Raw genomic sequence first — 22,942 nt, forward strand, 5'->3', positions numbered from 1 at the left:
TTACGGGGATAGGGTTGAGGTGTGGGCTTGGGTAGGGTGCTCTGTCCAAGGGCAGGTGCATACTCGATGGGCCGAATGGCTTCCTTCAGCACTGAAATTTTATGATGTCCAAGCTGATTTATTTTTAGGTTCTGTGGTTTCAGGGAGCATGTTGCCCCTCTTCTCTGTGACGACGAGGGGATCTTTGACATCAACCACAACCAAGACAGGACCAGAGAATCCCGCCGCCAGCGAACAGCCGGAGAATTTCGGCCTTGAAAGGAGGGGAGGGATAAATGAGGAAGGGTTTTGGAAGGGATTCCCAGAGCTTGGCACCCAAGCTGCTGAATGCACGGCCGTCAATGGCAGTTCAAAGAAAATCGAAGAGGCTCAAAAGGCCAGAATTGCGGGAATGCAAAAATGGAGCACTGTCCGGAACCCAAATCCATCCACCCATGTAGGGCATCACTGGACAGCAAAAGATGTGGACAGTGTGGTGATATGCATCACTGTAAATACACAAGGGGTTAATGTAAATACACTATGACTAAGTAAACACTAGAGGGAGCACTAGAGACGTCATGACATGCAGACATACAGCTAATGAACACATAGAATAGGACACGACCAATGGGCAGTCAAGACACCCAGAGGTGACGCGATCACAAGGGGGCATTACACAACCCGTATATAAGGACAGGGCACACATGCTCTGTCTCTTTCCACAGGCGACACTTGGAGAGTAGGACAGGGGCAGATCAGAAGCATCACACCCACCACGTGGCTTAGAGCAGACTGGTTAGTTAGACTGAGTTACTATAGCAAGATTAGCAGGAAAGTCGAACTCATAGAGAACTGTGCTAATGGTTCAATAAATCACATTGAACTTACTTCAAAGTCTGGAGTATCTTTTGGTCAAAGCTTCATCGAGTTGCAGCCTGTGTTATCCCAGAGTACATAACACAATAGATGGTGGATGCTTTATCCTCCCCCTCCTTATTAGACTAGGAGGCAACAGCAAGACAATCGTGCAAATGGCACTATGGTTGAAATCAGTCAACATAGATGCATAATCAAACCCAGGGACTATCCCATCTCTGTGGTTGAGCATAACAATGTGCTGACTCTTTAACCATCTGAAATGGATAGGGAAAGACAGGCCTCCTGAACTGTGACATCTAAACCCTGGCAGAAACAAGCTCCGGGCTCAGGGAGTCTTCCCAGCTCCACAGAAAGAGCCTGTTGCAGTGTACAGAAATTCAGCAGTCAATCTGCACACAGCAAGATTCTCCCAAGCAACAATGGGAAAATGACCAGATGATCTGTCTTTTTTTCCAGTGCTACTGGTTGAGGGATAAACTTCAGCCAGGACTCCTCACTGGCTCTTTCAGAAACATTGGGTTCGTTTACCATGCCAGTGCAGATAGAATCTCAGCTTAACATTTCAGAGCAATTTTAATATTTGGGGAGGTTATCAGATGGGCAGTGTGGTCACATCGCCTGCCCAATGTCCGTGCCAACACACCCGAGACATTAAAATACCAGGCCTCATTCTAACACGTACAACATCCTATCAACATCCGGGGGTTACCACTGATCGGAAACTGAGCTGGTCCGAGGCGCGGCATCCGGAAGCAAGTAACTCACCTCCTGACCCCCCAAAGCCTATCCACCATCTATCTCCAGGGCCAGGAGTGTGATGGAATACTCTTCACTTGCCTGGATGAGTGCAGCTCCAACAACAACAAGAAGCCTGACACCATCCAGGACAAAGCAGCCCGCTTGATTGCTCCCCCTTCCACAAACACTCACCCCCTCCACCACCAATGCACAGTGGCAGCAATGTGTACCATCTATAGTTTGCACTGCAGGAACTCACCAACACTAATTAGACAGCAGCTTCCAAACCCACAATCGCTACTATCGAGCAGGACAAGTTCAGCAGATACCTGGGAACACCTCCACCTGGAAGTTCCCCTCCCAAGTCATTCACCATTCTGACTTCAAAATATATTGCCGTTCCTTCACTGTCGCTGGGTTAAAATCCTGGAACTCCTTCACTAACAGCACAGGAGGTGCACCTACACCTCAGGGGCTGCATCGGTTCAAGAAGGCAGCTAGCCACCACCTTCTTGGCAGCACGGTTGCATAGTGGTTAGCACTATGGCTTCACAGCGCCAGGGTCCCGGGTTCGATTCTCGTTTGGGTCACTGTGCGGAGTCTGCATGTTCTCTCTGCGTCTGCGTGGGTTTCCTCCAGGTACTCCGGTTTCCTCCTGCAGTCCAAAGATGTGCAGGTTGGGTGGATTGGCAATGCCAAATTGACCTTATATTAGATGGGGTTGCAGGGTTTTGGAGATAGGGTGGAGATGTGGGGTTGAGTAGGGTGCTCTTTCCAAAAGCCGGTGCAGACTCGATGGGCCGAATGGCCTCCTTCTGCACTGTAAATTCTATGATTCTATGATTCTCAAGGGCAACTCGGGATGGGCAATAAATACTGGCTCAGCCAGTCACACCCACATCCCATAAATGAATACAAAAAAGCATGCACTGAATCACTCCCAGTTGACTGCATTTAAGTTAGTTGCAGCGAAGTGCATCTTAAGTGTAGTGGGGCCTCAACCCACAACCTCATGACTCACGACGAGAGTGCCACCAACTCAGCCACAGCTGGTGCATAATGGTATGTTCTGAACGCATGGATTTTCAGGTGTGGAAGTTTATGCTGCCTCGTAAAACATTTGGACTCCTAAAGGGTACAACCCAGAATCAAAATCTCGCACATAAACAGGGGCCCTGCCCTTTTATTATTCAGCTCATATTGCTCAAGCGAGGAAACAGACGAGTAAAGATTAGAGACAATAAATGAATAACACCTCAGCTGGCCAGGGCCTTTGATCTTCTTTGTGGTCAGTGGAGTTCGTCAGTCCAATAAATAGTCTTGCTTTGTCAAAAGAAAGCCATGGCAGCTTTCAACCTGAAACTCAGAACCTTCATTTCCTCCTGATTTTCCACATTGATCTCTGCCTACAATTAATCTTCCTGTCCAATCCCTTGTTACTTACTTGCTGACATGTCCTTGATTCTACAGGAGGGCGATAAAATCTGCAATAACAGAACTGCCAGATCTGCTCATTACCATTCCCTTTCATATTAAAAAAAGAGCCTCCTTCCTTCTAAATCTCTATATCTTTTTTTTTCAAAAGGCAATATCCGCCATGTGTGGACTTTTTAATTTTGATTCATTTCCTTTCACTTATTACCAAGGACCAGGAGATTATGAAGGGGGAAAGCAATTTAGACATATAAAAACATGTTTATTCATCCCGCAGAAACAGGTCATTAGGCCAAATACAATCTGCTCCAAATGTTCGTCCTCCCACCCTTCTTCATCCAACCCTCTCAGCGTATCCTTCTCTTCCTTTCTCCCGGACATGTTTATCTAGTTTCCGTTTGAATACACCACATGAGAAAGGCAACAAATTCACTCGGTGTTTATTCAAGGCGAGAACGTCTAAGTTTTGGCCTTCTTGGTTCAAATAGGTTTGGTTGGGTGGCACAGTGGAGCAGCGGTTAGCACTGCTGCCGAGGACCCGGGTTCAATCCTGGCCCCGGGACTCTGTCCGCGTGGAGTTGGTACATTCTTCCCGTGTCTGCGTGGGTCTCACCCCCATAACCCAAAGATGTGCAAGGTAGGTGGATTGGTCACACTAAATTTCCCCTTAATTGGAAAAAACAATTGGGTACATTAAATGTATTTAAAAAAAGAAAAATAAATAAATAAGTTTGGTACGTCGATTGCGATTTAGAACTCCAATCCTACCTCTCGTGACAAATAGTCATAATAATAATCTTTATTGTCACAAGTAGGCTTACATTAATACTGCAATAAAGTTACTGTGAAAATCCCCGAGTCGCCACATTCCGGCGCCTGTTCGGGCACACGGAGGGAGAATTCAGAATGTTCAATTCACCGAATTCACAGCACTTCTTTCGGGACTTCAATTGAACAGCATTCGTATCTCTGAATCTGGTTAGAGAATTAATTTGGCCCCTTTAGGGGACTCAAGCTTATAGTTCAGGTCAAAACTCCCGTTCAGGACGGAGGAATTACGGTACTTGACTCCTCGGATCATCAGGTTAATGTCAAGGACTTTGCGGCACCATTTGAAGGAAGATCAATAATGGAGTTCTCCCAGAGTCCTGGCCAACATTCCACCCCCAAACACAATCACCAAAACAAAAAAAAAAAACAGCTCAACCGGTCTCGTTATTTGTCTTGTTGCTGTTTGTGGGATCTAGTTACAGGAAATAAAAGGATTACTATGAAATATTTCTAGAGGTGTATGTAACTTCACAGAAACACAGAGCGACTAGAGGTGTGGCCAAAGGAAAAGCAAAGGAAACAATGTGCAGCAAAGCACCTTTGTGATTTTGAACAGCCGCGGGGGCCGCTTTCATCGGCACCTGACTGGCGGTGCGTCGATCACGCATGTGCGACTGGTGCCGATTCTCCAGTCTGGCGGTGATCCTCCGGTCGGCAGAGAATCGCGTGCCGGCGTGGGAGCCTATTTTGGGTAATTCTTCGCCCCCATGCCGAGCGCGATTTCGGCGCGGAGGGTCAGAGAATCCCGCCCCTGATCTGGCCTGCCTCGTCAGCCCCCACTTCTGAAGCAGTGCTGGACCGAGAATGTTCAGCGAGGGGGTTATTTCAGTTTACATTCCGCACCAGCTTCACTCGGCTGAATCCTCCAGGCCCATCAGCAAGCCAACCTTGATGGAACCAATCTCGTTAATCTGTTTATCCCACTCTGCTGCACCTAGCCAAGGCCCAAAGCTAGGCTAACTGATGAAGCAACTGACAACCGAGCACGCCTGGGTAACTGGAAGCAGGAGGAGTTGATTATTCAGGGAGATAATTTTAATTAGAAGCCCTCTTCCTCGCTCTCATGTAGTCCCTCGTTGATTCTTTTTAAAAAAAATTAAATCCTTATTTCAATAACTTGCTCGAGATTTCCAACGGAAAAGGTAGAACGTCTTCAGCAAGAACGTACAGACATTTTAAACTTGGGGATTTCAATGCAGGATTGCTCCTGGCACAACTGTTCCCTTGCAGTCGCCTGCACCTCTTTAATAAATTCCCAGGAAGCTTTGAAAGATTGCATTTAATGGAGCCATTAGAGAATATTCTCATCAGAGAAGACTGAGGGAGTTACATGATTCATGCACATATTAGACAGTTAGAGCTGTAATTAAACATCAATGTAAGCGTGGCTGTAGGCTACCAGGGAACTGAGAATAGACGGCTTCAGCGAACAGCTAGAACATGTTGCCATAAATCCTACCCTCTCCGCCCTCCCCAATGGGACAATGACATTCTGAAACTCCTTCAGCTTAAGACATCGCGGGGAGCTCAAAGAGAGTAACACCGTCCGCCACCCACCTTTTCTCCTGAAATTCTTGTTTATTTTTCTGTATAGACAGTTGCTATGGATTAGTGGCATCGCACGGATCACAAAATTCAGAATTTCAGGAGATCGTGTTTCTTAACCGTGGCAGAATCTAGAAACCGTGGAGATGCGGGTGATTGCTACGAGGGCAGACCTTGACAGGCTCACTGCGGTCTCGCCTGAATGGGGGCAGGGTGGGGGGGGGGGGTTGATGATTAAAAGGGGGCAAAAAGGGAGGAATGCCCTCAGAACTGGAGACGGTTCAGATAATAATAATCTTTATTATTGTCACAAGTAGGCTTACATTAACACTGCAATGAAGTTACTGTGAAAATCCCCCCGTCGCCACACTCCGGCGCCTGTTCGGATACACTGAGAGAGAATTCAGAATGTCCAATTCACCTAACGAGCACGTCTTTCGGGACTTGTGGGAGGAAACCGGAGCACCCGGAGGAAACCCACGCAGACACGGGGAGAACGTGCAGACTCCACCCAGACACTGACCCAAGCCGGGAATCGAACCTGGGACCCTGGCGCTGTGAAGGTAGCTACCATAGATTGGAACACAGGACCGTCCAGTGACAGCCTTCCACACAGACTGGAGGCTACAACCAGTTCGGGGGGCTGCTTACGGCCAGAATCATCCAATTATTTGTAACAACAACAACCAGCATTCATATGATGCCTTTGATGTCCCAAGATGTTTCACAGGAGATTTATCAGGCAGAATTGAGCTACAAAGGGGCATATTAGGATAGGCGGCCTACAAACATGGCAAATCGGCAGGTTTTAAAGAGCCTCTCGAAGCAGTGGGAGGGAATTTCAGAGCTTGAGGTCAAGCCAGTTGAAGGCACAAAAGCCAATAGTGGAGTGATGAGTCAAGAGGCCAGAATTCAGGGTCGTGGGGATAGAGTCATTTTGTGACTAAATGTGCTGCCTGTGTAGTTCTGAGGCACAAGCCAAGAATCAAATTTTTCCCACCCCTTTTTAATCCTAAGTCTGGGCCTAACTGCTGGCAATTGCCATTACCCCTGCCTCTTCCACTCTGGTGATTCCCCCGAGGCTGCTTTGAAAACTCTTTTCTACATAGGCATGGCACTTTCAGGGCACGTTCTGCCAGGAGACTGCCAATGCCAACGTGGAGTATTAGCAGTGTTACAGATATGCCCCTGTGCGGGTTAATGTTCAACCATGCTGGCCCATGGACCTTAACCTGGTGTCGTAAGACTTCTTACTGTGCTCACCCCAGTCCAACGCCGGCATCTCCACATCCAAATTACATGGAGTGGGGATGTTTCTGATGGAACACAAGGTTCCTTTGGCAGAAAGAGCTTCCACTGAAGATGAATTTTAGTTACAGGCGGGCAGGCAGAGCACAAGTTGGTGATGCACAATTGCCATCGCTGGCACTTAAACCAGAACACTTCAAAAGCAAAAGCTCGATGTGTGGGCCCGTCAAGAGGTGAAAATACTTGGTCTGGTCTGCAGTTTTTTTTTTTGCTTTTAGGTTTCATTCACACCAACCTCGGGTCGGAAACAGTCAAAATTCCGACCTGGGAAACATCTTGTTAAGTGGTTCCTGAGCGCTCAGCAGTTTAAGAATCTGCGGTGGGGAGGGGGGGAGGGTGAAAGCTGACTGCGTTTTCCATCTCTTCCCCCTGCCCCTCATCCCACTAATCCTCACATTACTCCGGCACCTGCTCAATCAAACATTTCCTCTGAACGAAAGGCAGGGTGGGGGGGGGGGGGGGGGGGGGGGGGGGGTGCAAAATTCATTCAAAAAGGCCCTGGGTGTCTACCTTGGCACCTTTTGTTTCACTTTCCATTAGCAAGATCCTTCTCTCTCACAGAACGAAGGCAATTCCCTTTTGAGGTTAACCTAATAACAAGCAGTCAAGACAATAAATAGTTGGGATACTGGACCACGCGTTTCCAGTGGTTGAAGGAAAAATGTGTGCAATCAGAACACTCCAGGAGAATATTCTCAGAACTCCCCAGGGATCGGCGATGTATTTCAACACTTTCGAGAAGAGTACTCGTTTTCTTTTGGCTGTTTTCTCTGTGTCATGCTTCCACAGTCATGTGCAGCTGCCAGCAATCCCAGAATGAACTTTCCGCAATTCACCGACAGCAGCAAACCTGAGTTCCAGTCTCGGGATGAATGAAATGAATGAAAATCGCTTATTGTCACAAGTAGGCTTCAAATGAAGTTACTGTGAAAAGCCCCTAGTCGCCCCATTCCGGCGCCTGTTCGGGGAGGCTGGTGTGGGAATTGAACCGTGCTGCTGGCCTGCCTTGGTCTGCTTTCAAAGCCAGCGATTTAGCCCTGTGCTAAACAGCCCCAGTAAACAGAGAGACTCTGGGAAATTTTGCTTCGGCCAAGGAGGAACCTGCATTTACATAGCACCTTTCATGGTCATCCCAAGGCATGTTACAGCCAATGAAGTACTTTTCACACAACCGGTTACTGAGATACCTCCAGCGTCAGGGATAGCTTCAAGCAACCGTTCTGAATGCAAACAGCGACCATTCTGTTCTCCCATAGATCATAGAATTTACAGTGCAGAAGGAGGCCATTCGGCCCATCAAGTCTGCACCGGCTCTTGTAAAGAGCACCCTACTTAAGCCCACACCTCCACCCATTCCCTGTAATCCAGCAACCCCATCTAACCTAAGGGCAATTCAGCATGACCAATCCACGTAACCTGCACATCTTTGGACTGTGGGAGGAAACCCACGCAGACACGGGGAGAACGTGCAGACTCCGCACAGACAGTGACCCAAGCCTGGAATCGAACCTGGGACCCTGGCGCTGTGAAGCCGTAGTACTAGCCACTATGCTACCATGCTGCCATCTCATGTGACAGGGGAGCACCCTTCCTACTAAGGTTCGGTGGATTGGCCGTGCTAAATTGCCCCCGAGTGTCCAAGGATTTACAGGGATAGGGTGGGGTGGGCGGGGGAGTAGATTTAGGTCGGGTGCTCTTTTAGAGTATCGGGGCAGACTCGATAGGCCGAATGGCCTCTTTCGGCACTGCATGGTTCTATGAAATCACAATGTCACAGCATTTTGTCTCTGGGCCCTGTTTCAATTATTTTTGTTTGGTACACTTGGCCAGGAAATGGAACACGCCTGGTACTGTTGGATAAATACAGAATATTTACTGGGCCAGCTGAGGTATGTAAAACAGGAACTTCATTGAGACACATCTTACACGGGACTGCGAGAGAGAGAGAAAGCAAGTCATGGGTTGTTGCATCACTTCCTGGTGATGAAGTAGTGTCATGTGAGAGTGTCTTTAAGAAATGGATGTTTACGCAATGTACCTTTAAGAAAATGCAGTGATGTCAGAGAGTGGGTGGAGCTGGGCTTTAGATCAGCCATTTTGCAGTTTAGTTTGCAGTTTGAAAAGAGCTTAGGAGTGTCTGTGTTTGCAGTGAGCTGGATCTCTGCCATGAAAGACTATCTCTGGATCATTAGGGTGATTTAAACTCATAATAGTAAAGCCTTTAACCTGATGTGATTCTGTTTAAAGGTGTTAAGTCTCTCTTGGATGTTGAAAGGAATAACTGAAGGATTATTTAGAGTTGTAAAATTTTCAGAGTTATCTTTGAAGTAAGGGGTGTTAAGTGATCCAATGTTTATTTAAAAGGTTAAGTTGAGTTCATAGAATAAACATTGTTTTGTGTTTAAAAACCCACGTGTCCATAATTGTAATCCCACACCTAGGGAACAAGCCATGTGCTAGGAAAAGCAACAAATACATTAAAGGGGGAGGTTGGTTGAACTTCATGATACATTTTGGGGTTCTGAAAACGCCTCGCCCATAACAGTATACACTATCTGGTTGGCATATTAAAATTCAACACTTGTACCACAGGCGACACAAAGAAATTCTCGAGGTGGTGGGATTGTTAGAATTTGAGCAAAAACTCCGGGCCAATCGGCTTCACCTCCTTTCCGGCATTGGGGTAGACAAAATGGCCGCCACCTAAAAGCATGCCAAATAATAACTGGGTAGTGCTCCGTGATATCCTGAGGTCAGTGCTGCACCAAGGTCAATTTGTTTCAACCTGTTCACGGAAAAGGGAAAAGAAAACCTGGAGAGAGAGAAAAAATAAATAAAAGAGGCCCAAAATTGAGACACTTGATATATTTTGAATGCAATTGGCTTCATAACAGAAAAGTTCCCCTCCTTCAGAACTCAATCATTTTCCTGTGATGTTGTCAGCTGGAGAGGGAACTCTCGTGTAAACACCGGGTGCATGAAAGACATTTGAGCTGGCTGCAGCTGGTACTTTGCAAGTAGCCGCAGCGAGGCTCAGGGTGTGCGTATACAGGGGAGGAGGGAAGCAGTTAAGCTTGCAACACAATCCCCTTGCTGCCAGCTGCAGCTCAGTGGGTAGCGTTCCCACCTCTGAGTCAGAATGTTTGGGGGGGGTGGATCAAATCTCCGTCCAGGAACTTGAGCACGCCATCTGCTCGGCGCCCCTGTTCAGTGGCGAGGGTGCGCCCTGCTGTTGGAAGCGCTGCATTTTTCGGAATTAGACATTAAAGCCAGGCCCTGCCCGCCATCCCAGGTGGATGTAAAAAGATCCTGTGGTGCCTTTCCAAAGAAGGGCAGTAGAGTCCTCCCCCTGGTCAGTATTCATCCCTCAATTAAACAGCACGAAAATACATTTACAGAATCCATTCATTATCACATTGCTGATTGTGGGAGCTTGCTGCGCACAAATTCCCTGCCATGTTTCCTGCATTACAACAGTGACTGTTCTTCAAAAGGTACTCCTTAATCTGCAAAGCATCCTGGACATCCTGAGGCCACGAAAGGCGCTACAAAAAGGTAAGTCTTTTTCCTTCACCTATAATAATAACTTGGGGTCCAATTAAGGGAGCTCTGGTTATTATCGGCACAGTTAACCATATTCATGTTGGTCTGAATTTTGGTAGGCAACCTGTGATGCATGGTGATCCATGGTGGTTATGCTATTAAATTAGTAATCCTGGGACCTGGACTACTCGAGACGGGAGTTCAAATCCCACCAGGTTGTAATACATTTAGGATATAGAGCCAATTTCAGTAATGGTGATGATTAAACTGCCAGACTGCTGTAAAAACCCGACTAGATCACTAATGTCCTTTCGGGGGGAAATCTGTTGTCGTTTTTGTTTTAACAGTATTCGTTCATGGCATGTGGGCATCGTAGCTGGGCCTGCATTTATTGTCCATCCCTACTTGCCGTGAACTGAGAGCAGTTAATAATTAACCACAGTACTGTGGGTCTGGAGTCACATATAGGTCAGGCCAGGTAAGGACGGCAGATTTCCTTCCCTAAAGGACATGAGTTTTACAAAAATTGACAATGGTTTCATGGTCATCGTTAGACTTTCAATTCCAGATTTCAAATTTCGACGACTGCTGTGGTGGGATTTGAACCGGGGTCCCCAGAGCATTACCCTGGGTATCCAGATTACTAGTCCAGTGACAATACCACTACACCATTACCTCCCTTGGTCTGGCCTAAAGAGGGCTCCAGACCCACAACAATGTGGCTGACTCTTCAATGCCCTCTGAAACAGTCTATTGAGCCGCTGAGTTGTACGGCAGAAGGTGACTCACTGTGACATTCTCGAGGGAAATTAGGCATGGGCAGGAAATGCTGGTTTTGATAATGACGCCCACAACCCATGAATGAATGTAACAACCTTTTAAAATCTATAAATAATCTGCTCTTCTATTCTAGACGGTGATAAATGGGGTCACTTCTACATAGCAGGAATAGCTGTGTGTTGGAATCATGCTTCTTGGAGTTCAGTGGGGATGTAATGAGCGGGCTAGCTTTTACAGTTAGGATGTCCTTTGAAGACAGTTTTATTTGGATCCATCTTTCATACCTATGTGGTTCCTCCGAAACAAAGTGTCCCCAATACTCACAGTGAGTATTGCTAGAGTGGGTTTAATGTGCTAGTAAAAGTTACGCACCTCAGTAAATCAGTCCTTAGAAACCAGCCGTCTCCTTGCTGATGTACTGTGAATGGGGAGTGAGTAAGACGGGCATTATCAGACAGCTTCTGCACCATCTTGCTACCCTGATAGGTTTTCACTGCCTTGCGAGTTCTATCCTTTAACACAAAGCTATTGGGGAAGGGGGGAGAGAGAGAGGGGTGCTGAGAACAAAACAACTGGCAAAGAACTTGGCCACGAGCCGCAAAGGTGGAAATAAGAGAGTTGAAGGTTTGTTTTCAGCTGCTATATGGCTGCTATTTTTTAAGCATTATCCTTAGCATTTCAATCAGCTTGTGAATGTTTAAATTGCGTCCACCTGAATTGTGAAAAGCAACACGGTTATAGATTTGGACGTATCCAAAATTGTTGCGGAAGAGAACGCTTTAGTTGTTCAACCTACGTTATAATGAATTACTAGGGTTACAAATCTGTTTACTTGGCACGTTAAGGTCTGAGACTGCTTGTGATCAGGAAGCTACTCAGGTAAACGGCTGCTCCCGTGTGTGAGGTCAGGGTGGCACTATTGGGTGGTGGGCACAAATGTTGGGGTGCTAGTGTTGGGTGTGTAATGTTTAGGCGGCCACCGTCAGTCTGAGGTGGTGGGGTGTGAATGTTAGGTAGGAAATGTCATGAATGAGGTGCCACGGTGCCAATATTGGGTTTATGATTTGGGGGTTCTGATTTTGGTACGAGGTGGCGGGGTGCCATGGGGTGCCTGGATGCCGCCACTGGGTATGACGCTACTGTTTGCTCCAACGCAGCAGCATCTAAGTACTTGATGGAGAATGTTTACATTGAAATTAGCCCAGACAATTAGTGCTGGGTTAATGATGATCTGGGCAAGGGCTGGCTTGCAGACAAGGCTGCAAAGGAAAAATAATTGAACACAAGAAAGTGCTCAATGGAGAGTATTTGGAATAAGGGGCGCAGTGAGTGAAGCTTTGCTGTGTAGCTGAATGCTCCTCCTCCTGCAGCGCAGCCTCGGGACTGATCTCTTTATAAATGTATGTGCCCTGCATTCAAACGTCTGGAGCTTAGCAGTGCGATTTGATCTGTGCGCACGTGCAGTGAATTCAAAATCTGGTCTTGGGGTTTTTTTTTTTGACGAGGGATACATCTGTATGCTCTTCTCTTTGTTGCTATTTTTATTGGTGTGACATGTTCTGTGTTTCTGCTTGTAAGCTGTGTGTCTATTGGCCCCTTCACACTTTTCTTGTCTCAGTGAATCTGTTCTGCTGCTTTCACAATCCTTGTGCGTGCCCTGGAAGGGGGTTCGTAATTGAGGACAGTTTGTGGAAATGAGACAAAAGTCCTTTTTTTAAAAAAAAATTTAAATTCCAAACGTATATAAAAGGTTACAAAACATAAACAATTCGGGGAACAAAGTCCCCAACTCACAACTTACAGTTTGTACACATTTTCCCTTTTTCACCCACCCCCCCCCTTCCCCTGCGACGAACAGCTCCTCAAACACAGCCACGAACATCCCCATCTTGCCTTGGAGACCTCCGCTGAATCCCTTAATTCGGACTTGACCTTTTCCAGTTGAAGAAAGTCACACAAGTCCCCCAGCCAGGCCGCCACCCCCATTTCCCCCCAGCGTACCTCTCTGCAGTAAAGCCCAACGCAAAGCAAAATAAGATTCAAACTGAAGCCATTTGTATCCACCAACACAAGGTTCAATTCGTGGGTTGACCATCGCACCCAAATTCAGATGGAACGGACAAGTCTCTTGTTTATCTGTCCACTGTGACCTGCTAGGTCAAGTCTCAGAGTGCCGCTGTAGCCAAAGCCAGGCTTCAGACAAGCCAGCTTAATGAGCAGGGGCCTGCTGTGTCCTCCAGCGGAAGGAACTCACAGAGCAAAGAAAGTTCCAGTCAATGCAGCCACATATGACGGATGTCACAATTCCTGACCTTTGGTATTTGACCTCTCTTCCCAACTGACCTTCATTCAAAAATGCTGTCTGGACCTGAATACCACCACCTCCTGCATAGAGTCATCAACAGACATCTGAAAATGTCAAATTGTTTCCCAGGATTCAGTACGTCATCCTTCAGTCAATATCAGAAAAACAATTCTAGATTCATCCTTCTGTGTTAGTCTAATGTATAAAGGGGTCACAGAATGGACCTCAAAAAATACACATATACTGAAACAATTGTCACAGGAATGTCCTAATGGTCAACTATTAAAGTGCATATGATCCGCACATTTCCCAATCGTGGACTGCATCTCAACTGAGGGTATATGTAGAATAACTGGTTGATAGTTATGTTAATGAGATAGTGATATGTATCATGGTGTAACAATCACATCAGCAGTCATGTACAAGAGACTAAGGAGAGATAGCATGTACTAGAAAGAGATGTACTTACCTAGAAGCTGAGAATAAAGGAGATTTTGAAGAAATGTACTGGAGTTAGACCCACGTCTCTCGTTAAGTAGTTGGAAACCATCCCAATCCAGACCAGGCCACAAGTTAACTGAAGAGAGATCCAAATAGTGTTCAAAATGGAAATCAAACCATAGACTATAATATTCAGTTGTTTAAAATTCTCATGTTTGTGTTGAAATCCCTCCTTGGGCTCGGCCCAGGCTTTCTCTGTCATTTCCTCTGGCCGCACAACCCTCTTGACGTCCCTGCGCTCCTCCAATCCTAGCCTCTTGTGTAACCCCATGTTTCATCCTTCCACCAGCAGAAGTCGCACCTTCAGCTGCTCAGGCACCACGTTCTGGACCTGTCCCCTTAAACCACTGCACCTCTCCACCTCTCTCCTCCTTGAAGCCACTCCCTAAATCCCAGCCCTTTGACCAAACACCTGGTCACCGATCCGAAAACATCTTTTTCAAAGTAGGGATGCTGCCACCAATAGCAAGAAAAACTTTTATAAGACCATACGAGTAGAAGTAGGCCATTCAGCCCATCGGGTCTGCTCCGCCACAGCCCTCTGCGGCAAAGAATTTGCACAGATTCACTATCCTCGGAGAAGAAATTCCTCCTCGCCGCTACCTGGTTAGGCCTCAGCTGGGCTCACATGTTCAATTCTGGCAGCACATTTTAGGAAGGACGTCAAGGCCTTGGAGAGGGTGTAGAGGAGATTTTTAACCATGGGCTGTGGGCATCGTTGGCGAGTCAAAAGATTTACGAGGTTGAAGACGCAACTATGCACTGAAGGTCAGAGGTTCATAGAATCATAGAATTTACAGTGCCGAAGAAGGCCATTCAGCCCATTGAGTCTGCACCAGCCCTTACAAAGAGCACCTTACTGAAGCCCACGTACCTACCCTATCCCCGTAACCCAATAACCCCCACTTAACATTTTTTGGACACTTGAGGGCAATTTAGCATGGCCAATCCACCTAACCCGCACATCTTTGGACTGTGGGAGGAAACCGGAGCACCCGGAGGAAACCCACGCAGATACAGGGAGAACGTGACCCTGCCGGGAATCGAACCTGGGACCCTGGAGCTAAAGTGAGGCTTTAGGTAGCCCCACACCCCCGAATAAAGATCTGCGCTGCCACTAATTCCTCATTCATTTTGGTGAATGCAAAATATAAATGGTCTATATATAACTGCATTTTGATATTAAAATTACATCTAATTTCATAGATTATGCAGCAGAAACATTTAACCTAGCTGGTTAATACTCACTGTGCTGAACTCCAGAAGTCATTCCAGTCCCTATATCACGGCCTGAAAAATTGTGGAGCTGCTTCCCTCCTCAGCTCCAGTCTTCCAGGTTTTTTATAAACCAGGTTCAGGGTTATTTGGACAATACTAGGGTGTCTTATGACATGCTGGGTAGCTTCCCTGCCTTTGAGCCAGAAGCTGCGGGTTCAAGTCCCAGCCCAGGACGTCATGGCCAAGGAAGGTGCGTTCACAATGCGGCCAAACAGGCTGAGACCTGCAAAATCCTTCCAACACATCGCAATGGCGGGCGGTAAGAGCAGGAGAAATTCCTGGTCAACCAGGTGATGGAAAGAACTTTGGAGCCGCTACCATCATTGCCCGTAGCTCCAGACTACAGCATGCATGCAAAAGGATGTGTGTTGCCACGATACAATATTAACTGATTTACCCCCTCTCTTCTGGCCTTTCTTAATAATCTTTATTGTCACAAGTAGGCTTACATGAACACTGCAATGAAGTTACTGTGAAAAGCCCCTCGTCGCCACACTCCGGCGCCTGTTCGGGTACACGGAGGGAGAATTCAGAATGTCCAAATTACCTAACAGCACGTCTTTCGGGACTTGTGGGAGGAAACCGGAGCGCCCGGAGGAAACCCACGCAGACACGGGGAGAACATGTAGACTCCGCACAGGCAGTGACCCAATCCGGGAAGAAAACCAGAGCACCTGGAGGAAACCCACGCAGACACGGGGAGAACATGCAGACTCCGCACAGAGTCGGGAATCGAACCGGAGACCCTGATCTCGATCTTGAGCGTTCTCAATAACTGAGACTCCACTGCCCTCTGGGGAAGAGAATTCCAAAGATGCACTTCCCTCGGAGTGAAACGAATGCAATCGGATGCATGAGTGCACCAACCAGGACATTCGGTGAGGCAATGTGAAGTGAAGACCAGGTGGCTTCCACTGGAAAGCTGATCATTTTGCCCCTTTTTCCTGGCGCTACAAATCTTTTACTTTTCAGGAGTTCTGGAAATTTAGCAGGGAAGAGTTCTCCCTTCTCTGTGATGCCCAAGGGAGGCAGAGCTAAGGAATACTTGAGCTGAACCTCGGGATCAGCTGGAGGTAAGATGGCAGATGCAGCATCTTCCTCTCCAGCCACTCCATTAACGGCCCAGGCTCTCACCAGCATTTTGGCGAACAAGCTTGATAAACACAAACAAAACTCGTCGGTGGATCTTACAAGATCAATTGAAGAAGCCTTGCCCCCCCCCCCTCACCCCCTTCATTTGCCCCTTGAAACCACAAGTAAGACCGCTGAAGCTGATGGAGCCGCGCTCAAGAGCATGGATCACAGCAATGTGCTCACCTCTCTGGAGCCCGATACTGCTTCAGTGGTTGAAGGCAACCAATTGTTAAAAACCAGACTGAATGACCTGGAGAATGGACGCAGGAGGCAGAGCATTGGTATTGTGAGGTTAACGGAGGGGCCTGAGGGCAGAAACTCCCTCCCCCAGCGGACCAGGTCCATCGCTCACTTCAAATGAAGCCTCATTCTGGAGATGCACCTTGTGCGGAGATCGTGAGATTCCACAGTTTATAGAAAAAGAACCGGGGCGGGATTCTCCAATAATGTGGCTATGTCCCCACTCCAGCGTCAAAATGCGGCGTTTCACTCTTGACTTTCCTGAAGAAAGTCCAGGGTGATTCTCCTACCTGAAGGGGGGTAGCAGGGCCCCGGAGTAATCCTCGCAGCTCTGGCTGCCGATGCGGGGCCCTGCACCCCCGGTTGAGGATCTGCGCATGCGCATGGCGGCGGCCTGTGCCAGCCGCCCCGCGCGACATGGCGGACCCACACCGCGGACTGGCACCAAAAGGATAACCCCGCCCCCGGAGATCTGTTATGGGTTCCAGGTTTACAGAACCCCAAAGTGTTCCATGGAGTTCAACCGACCCACGACTTTTAATAGATTGTGGTGTGGGAAGCACACGGCGCACTCTCCAGGTGTGATACAGCAATTATGGACAAATGGTTTTTAAAACAAAACAATGTTTATTCTATGAACTCAATTTAACCTTTGAAAAACAAACATTGAATATCTTAACACCCATTACTTCAAAGAGAACCCCAAAAGACTACAACCCTAAATAATCCTTCAAACTGTTCCTTTAAAAATCCAAAAGGCTTCAAAACATCAAAACAGACATGAGGTTACATTCAATATATTTATAGTCTTTGGATTGCAGACACCCACAGACCCGCTCGGTTTCTTCCTGCAGCTCTCAGCAAAACACACAGACACTCCCAGCTTTCTCCTCAAACTGAAACCAAAAGCAGAAGTGAGCTCAGCTCAGCTCCTCCCACCCTCTGACATCATGTCAGTAATATGATCAGCTCCATTTCTTAAAGGTACATTGCTTAAACATCCATTTCTTAAAGGTACTCTCACATGACACCTCCCCCCCCCCCCCCCCCCCCCCGCCCCCAAGAAATAAAACCCCATCAACTTCAAGATGGTTTGACTTCCGGTTGCGGCTATGCGGAGCTAAGTCGCACATTCGGCGGCTCCCGCAAAAACGGACTTTTGGGCTCTTTTCAGGGCCCCCAACGGCACTTTTCCGACGTTTCCCGGTGTGGGAAGGAGATTACAACAATTCCCCGATAGTATATGGCTTTTACCAGGAGCGGGGCGACTAAAAAGGTGGTGGTGGACCCGAAGAAGGTGCGAGGGAAGAAGAACAAAATGGCGGCGGCCGGAGACCGGGCAGCGTGGCTGCAGTGGGCGGAGGAGCAACAGGAGGGTATCCAGCGCTGCTTCAGGGAGATTAAAGCGGACCTGCTAGAGCCGATGAAGGCTTCTATTGATAGGCTGCTGGAGACACAGACGGCCCAGCGGGTGGCGATCCACGAGGCCCGACAAAAGATCTCTGACAACGAGGACGAGATCTTAGGCCTGGCGGTAAAGGTGGAGGCGCACGAGGTGCTCCACAAGAAATGGCAGGAGCAGTGGTGGTGGCTACTCTGAAAATTTTGGGGCAGTGGAGACGGCATAGGGGAAAGACGGGAGCCTCGGTGTGGTCCCCGATAAGAAATAACCATAGGTTTGCTCCGGGGGGAATGGATGGGGGATTTGGAACATGGCAAAGAGCAGGAGTAACACAATTGAGAGATCTGTTTGTAGATGGGGCGTTTGCAACTCTGGGAGCACTGACCGAAAAATATGGGTTGCCCCAAGGGAATGCATTCCGGTATATGCAACTGAGGGCTTTTGCGAGGCAACAGGTGAGGGAATTCCGCAGCTCCCGACGCAGGAGGTGCAGGACAGAGTGATCTCAAAGACATGGGTGGGGGACGGTAAGGTATCAGACATATATAGGGAAATGAGGGACGAGGGGGAGATTATGGTAGATGAGCTGAAAGGGAAATGGGAAGAAGAGCTGGGGGAGGAGATTGAGGAGGGGCTGTGGGCTGATGCCCTAAGTAGGGTAAACTCATCGTCCTCGTGTGCCAGGCTAAGCCTGATACAATTTAAGGTGTTACACAGGGCGCATATGACTGGAGCACGGCTCAGTAAATTTTTTGGAGTAGAGGATAGGTGTGCGAGATGCTCGAGAAGCCCAGCGAATCACACCCACATGTTCTGGTCATGTCCGGCACTACAGGGGTTTTGGGTGGGGGTGACAAAGGTGCTTTCGAAGGTGGTGGGGGTCCAGGTCGAACCAAGCTGGGGGTTGGCTATATTCGGGGTTGCAGAAGAGCCGGGAGTGCAGGAGGCGAAAGAGGCTGATGTTTTGGCCTTTGCGTCCCTAGTAGCCCGGCGCAGGATACTGTTGATGTGGAAGGAAGCCAAGCCCCCGGGTGTGGAGACCTGGATAAATGACATGGCAGGGTTTATAAAGTTGGAACGGATTAAGTTCGTCCTAAGGGGATCGGCTCAAGGGTTCACCAGGCGGTGGCAACCGTTCGTCGAATACCTCACAGAAAGATAGAGGGAATGGAAAAGAAGAAGACAGCAGCAGCAACCCGGGGGGGGGGGGGGGGGGGGGGGGAGGAACCAGAAGGACTCTCAGGGATGTTAGTGTATAAGTATAATATGTATGGGTTGTTGTTATAGGTAATTGTATACTGGACTGCTGAATTGCATTTTTGGAGAGTATTTATTTGGGACAAGGCAGTTGCCATTTAGTTTTGTTTTTTAATTTTGATGTTGTTTATATATTATTTATTTCTTGTTTAAAAAACTGGCCATTGTTATTTATATTGTTATATTACTGTGTAAAAGATACACAATGTACTGTTATGGTTGGCCAAAAATTTTGAATAAAATATATTTTTAAAAAAAGAAATGGCAGGAGCGGTTCGAGGAGATGGAGAATCGGTCGAGGCGGAAGAATCTGCGGATTCTGGGCCTCCCGGAGGGGCTGGACGGGCCGGACGTGGGGGCCTATGTGGTCACCATGTTGAACTCGCTGATGGGAGCGGGGTCCTTCCAGGGGCCCCTGGAGCTGGAAGGGGCCCATAGAGTGCTGGCGAGGAGGCCCAAGGCTAACGGGCCTCCGCGGGCGGTGCTGGTGCAGTTTCATCGGTTTGTCGATCGGGAGTGTGTGCTCAGGTGGGCCAAGAAGGAGAGGAGCAGCAGGTGGGAGAACGCGGAGGTTCGAATATACCAGGACTGGAGTGCGGAGGTGGCGAAGAGGAGGGCCGGGTACAATCGAGCGAAGGCCGTGTTGCACAGGAAGGGGGTGAAGTTTGGCATGTTGCAGCCGGCGCGACTGTGGGTCACCTACAAGGACAGGCACCATTATTTTGAGTCTCTGGAGGAGGCGTGGGCCTTTGTTCAGGCCGAGAAGTTGGACACAGATTGAAGGTCGGGATGGGCGTTTGGGGACTGCGGTTGATATGTTACTTTTTGAGGGGGGGTCCTTTGCTCTTGGTTTCTTTTTCTTTGTGTTTTTCTCTTTCTGGTCGGTGAGGGTGGTTAGGGCGGGTTGGGCACTGTTTTGGTTGGGTTGGTCGGGGGGGCTCTTGGAGGGGGGTAAGCAAATGGAACAGGGGTGGTGGCCGGCGGTGAGTTGCGGCCCCGCGGGGGAGGGGGAGGCCTGGGTCGGGGGTGAGGAGACTGGGCCTGTAAAAGCAGCTGCGTCAGAGGTGGCGGGGCCGGGTAGGTGGAAAGCGCGGGCTTTTTCCCATGCTGAAGACTGGAGGGGGCGGGGCCGGGGCGGGGAAGCGAGGGTTGTTTCCCGCGCTTAGGATGGAAGGGGGAGGGGGAGAGCCTGTGGATGGGGAACGGAAGAGGAGGGTGTGTCACACAATGGGAGGAGTCGAAGGAGAGGCGGGAGTGGCCGGGGTCAGCAGGAGACAGCTGACTTGCGGAAGTGCAATGGGGGGAGTAAAGCAGCGAGGATGGGTCCTAGCCGGGGGGGGATCGGGTTGCTGCTGCTATGGTCAAGGGGGAGCTGGAGCGAGTGGGGGGGGGGGGGGGGGGGGTTGCCGCCGTGGGGAACGGGCCGGGCGTGGGGTGCGGACGCGTGGCTGGCCGAGGAGGGGTTATGGCTAGTCGACGGTGAGGGGGTCGGGTAGCCCCCTGATCCGGCTGATAACCTGGAATGTAAGGGGACTGAATGGGCCGGTCAAGTGGGCCCGGGTGTTCGCGCACCTGAAGGGGCTGAAGGCGGATGTGGTCATGCTCCAGGAGACACACCTGAAGGTGGCAGACCAGGTAAGATTGAGGAAAGGATGGGTAGGTCAGGTGTTTCATTCGGGGCTGGATGCCAAAAATCGAGGGGTGGCGATCTTAGTGGGAAAGCTGTCATTCGAGGTGTCGAGCATTGTGGCAGACAATGGCGGTAGGTACGTAATGGTAAGTGGTAAGCTGCAGGGAGAGAGGGTGGCACTGGTCAATGTGTATGCCCCGAATTGGGACGATGCGGGTTTTATGCGGCGCATGTGGGGTTGGATCCAAGACTTAGAAGTGGGGGGCCTGATAATGGGGGGAGACTTTAACATGGTGCTGGATCCGGCACTGGATCGCTCCAGGTCTAGGACGGGTAGGAAGCCGGCGGTGGCTAGAGTGCTGAGGGGGTTTATGGACCAGATGGGAGGGGTGGACCCTTGGAGATTTGCAAGGCCAGGGGCTAGGGAATTTTCATTTTTCTCACATGTCCATAAGGCTTATTCCCGAATCGACTTTTTTATTTTGAGCAGGGCGCTGATAGCGAGAGTAGAGTACTCAGCGATAGCCATTTCGCCCCGCATTGGGTGGACTTAGAGCTGGGGGAGGAGAGGGACCAGCGCCCATTGTGGTGCTTGGAGGTGGGGCTGTTGGCGGACGAGGAGGTGAGCGAGCAGGTCCGAGGAAGTATAGAGAGATACCCGGAGGCCAACGGTAACGGGGAAGTCCGAGTGGGGATGGTATGGGACGTGCTGAAGGCGGTGGTTAGGGTAGAGCTGATCTCCATTAGGGCCCACAAGGAGCGGAGGGAGCGGGGGGGAGGGGGAGAGGCTGGTGCGGGAGATGGTGAGGGTAGTCAGGAGGTATGCAGAGGAGCCCGAGGAAGGATTGCTGAGGAAGAGGCGCAGCCTCCACTCCAAGCCGAATTCGACCTGGTGACCACCAGGAGGGCGGAGGTGCAGTGGAGGAAGGCCCAGGGGGCGATTTACGAGTATGGGGAAAAGGCAAGCCGGATGCTGGCGCATCAGCTTCGGAAGCGGGACGCAGCTAGAGAGATCGGGGGAGTTAGGGACAGGGGAGGGAGTGTGGTGCGGAGTGGAGTTGGCATCAATGGGGTCTTCAGGGACTTTTATGAGGAATTGTACTGGTCCGAGCCCCCACGGGAGGAAGGAGGGATGGGCCGCTTCCTGGACCAATTGAAGTTTCTGAAGGTGGAGGAGGGACTGGTGGCGGGATTGGGGGCCCCGATTGGGCTGGGGGAGCTGACCGAAGGGATAGGAAGCATGCAGGCGGGGAAGGCACCGGGGCCGGACGGTTTCCCGGTCGAATTCTATAAAAAATATATGGACCTGTTGGGCCCGTTGCTAGTTAGGACCTTCAATGAGGCAAGGGAGGGGGGGGGGGGGCGGCTTTATCCCTGACGATGTCCCGGGCACTGATCACCTTGATCCTGAAGCGGGACAAGGATCCCCTGCAGTGTGGGTCTTACAGACCAATTTCGTTGCTAAATGTAGATGCCAAGGTGCAGGCGAAGGTCTTAGCCATGAGGATTGAGGATTATGTGCCGCAGATCATCCATGAAGACCAGACGGGGTTCGTGAAGGGGAGACAGTTGAACGCGAATGTGCGGAGGCTCCTGAACGTTAGCATGATGCCGGCGAGGGAGTGGGAGGCGGAGATAGTGGTGGCGATAGATGCTGAGAAAGCCTTCGATAGGGTAGAGTGGGGGTACCTGTGGGAGGTGCTGAAGAGGTTTGGGTTTGGGGAGGGGTTTGTCAGGTGGGTTAGGCTGTTGTATGAGGTCCCGATGGCAAGTGTGGCCACAAACAGGAGGAGGTCCGAGTACATTCGGTTGCACCGAGGGACGAGGCAGGGGTGTCCCCTGTCCGCACTGGTGATTGAACCCCTGGCTATGGCACTGAGGGAGTCGAGGAACTGGAGGGGGTTGGTGCTGGGTGGGGAGAAGCATAGGGTGTCGCTCTATGCGGATGACTTGCTGCTATATGTGGCGGTCCCGGTGGGGGGAATGCCGGAGATAATGAGGATCCTTAGGGAATTCGGGGATTTCTCGGGGTACAAGCTCAACATGGGGAAGAGCAAGCTGTTCGTGGTTCACCCAGGGGACCAGGACAGGGGGATTGGCGAGCTCCCACTAAAAAGGGCAGAGAGGAGCTTCAGGAATTTGGGGTCCAGGTGGC

At 49.6% G+C, this 22,942-nt stretch overlaps 1 protein-coding gene across 5 annotated transcripts in view; it reads right to left on the reverse strand.

The window, feature by feature from the left end:
* Positions 1-22,942, reverse strand: part of lzts2a (leucine zipper, putative tumor suppressor 2a) — a 223,018-nt gene that overhangs the window by 112,912 nt on the left and 87,164 nt on the right. For 3 of the 5 annotated variants that reach the window (XM_072479561.1, XM_072479558.1, XM_072479559.1), the window contains exon 3: positions 13,815-13,922. The exons of the other annotated variants lie outside the window; for them this stretch is intronic. The gene's annotated coding sequence lies outside the window, so the exon portion shown is untranslated. The remainder of the gene's footprint in view (positions 1-13,814; positions 13,923-22,942) is intronic. 5 annotated transcript variants of the gene reach the window in all.

Source organism: Scyliorhinus torazame, chromosome 16, assembly GCF_047496885.1.
Source record: "Scyliorhinus torazame isolate Kashiwa2021f chromosome 16, sScyTor2.1, whole genome shotgun sequence".
In the NCBI taxonomy this organism is placed as follows: Eukaryota; Metazoa; Chordata; class Chondrichthyes; order Carcharhiniformes; family Scyliorhinidae; genus Scyliorhinus; species Scyliorhinus torazame.